The sequence below is a fragment of the Gadus morhua genome, chromosome 19 (assembly GCF_902167405.1).
Source record: "Gadus morhua chromosome 19, gadMor3.0, whole genome shotgun sequence".
Taxonomy (NCBI): domain Eukaryota; kingdom Metazoa; phylum Chordata; class Actinopteri; order Gadiformes; family Gadidae; genus Gadus; species Gadus morhua.
The window spans coordinates 5363951-5365476 of record NC_044066.1 but is presented as its reverse complement, the minus strand read 5'-3'; the positions used below and the strand labels follow the sequence as shown (position 1 = coordinate 5365476).

Below are 1526 nucleotides of genomic sequence, written 5' to 3'. Positions count from 1 at the left end.
CTGATTCAGTCCTCACCATCGATTACCCCTCCGCTTCTTTAATGAAATGTATCTTCTATTGTGTTTTTATGTAAATGCGTTTCAATGTGCCCCTTTCTGTCTGTCCCTTTTTTTTTGTGTGGCAGCCTTTATCTGCACATGCACCAAAAACATATTGTGTACCTTTTGCATGCAAAAGGAAGGCAATAAAGTATGTTCTATTCTATCATAGTCTATTCTCAAAATAACATCTGAAAACCCAGCTCTTCTAAGAACATCTAAAGAATTGACTCTCTACAGTGTTTTTGTAATAACAATAATATTAATAATTATAAATGTATTATTATTATTAATATTAATAATAATGAAAACAATTATATTAATCGCTCTCTCTCGTTCTGATTGCTATGCTACACTGTGCTCACTTATCTTTTAAGAAACTTGTTTTTGCCCAACATGGAGTGGTTTGTGTCTACTCCAGGGTAATGCTTTGATTATTCCTCTCATCTACTATATATTATCCAAAAAGCTTCTGCTAAACGACTAAATATACAAAGACAGACTCTGAATTCAGTCCTCGTTTTAGCCAAGCCCAATGTCAAAAACAAACGCCAATTAGGAGCAAAGGCAGATATAAAACCAATAAATCAAATGCATCCCATTCAGTCATATACAGCCTGCCGCTTATTTAAAAAAACCTTTATGTGTGTACGTGCAGAGACAGACAGATGATAATACCCAGCCTTATTTCCAACAAATGTTAAGTTATGTCACGTGCTGGACAATGTGTATACAATGTATTTAAACAGGCAGTTGACCCAGATGTCAGTGGAGTCATTGGACATTGGAGGCTGAAACATCTGTCCTGGGAGCTCCGGTTCAGGGCTGTGCATCTCAGTTGAACCTTCAGATCCCACCCCCCCCCCCCCCCAGCAGTCAGGCTCCTGGAGGAATCCACTAGCCCCAAACCAACCACACTACAAAAACAGATTATTGAAATACATATTTCTGTAAGTTGCACAGCATTTGTGCACTAGAATCAACCGTGGCTGGTACCACTACCACTTCTGCTACTTATTTATTTATTTATTTATTTATTTTTTACTGTCTTATTTACTTAATATTGTATTGTTGCTGCTAGGTGGCTGTTGAGGAACCCAGCCTAAGAAATGTACTTGTGCAATAAGATGTAATGGAAGTAATTCTGATTTTGATTCTAAGCACCATGGACAGCGACCATCCGAGTCCACTGCAAGCGGGTGCTGCTCTGTCCTCAGTTGTGATGCATATTTTAATCCACCACGTCACCAGTGCAGGCGTTTCTAGACTGGGAATGATGACAATTCGATGAGGAACAAACTGCCAACCGTATATGCCCCTGAATACGGGCCTAGTTATTTATAAAAGTGTCCATTGAGTCGTGGTTAATCATTTCTACCCAGATCTGTCCCTTCTTTGCAGTAGTCTTAGATATATGCTTTGGTTCCACCTAACACACTTTATCACTTTATTCGGCTCTCAGTGTTTTTTTTTCCTCAGCTATTCGT

At 38.8% G+C, this 1526-nt stretch overlaps 1 protein-coding gene across 1 annotated transcript in view; it reads left to right on the top strand.

Moving 5' to 3' along the window:
• Nucleotides 1–1370: 1370 nt before the first annotated feature.
• LOC115532445 (leucine-rich repeat transmembrane neuronal protein 4) overlaps nucleotides 1371–1526 on the top strand; it is a 121602-nt gene continuing 121446 nt past the window's right edge. The window contains exon 1 of the mRNA XM_030342226.1: nucleotides 1371–1526. This exon is cut by the window's right edge and continues 1065 nt beyond it. The gene's annotated coding sequence lies outside the window, so the exon portion shown is untranslated.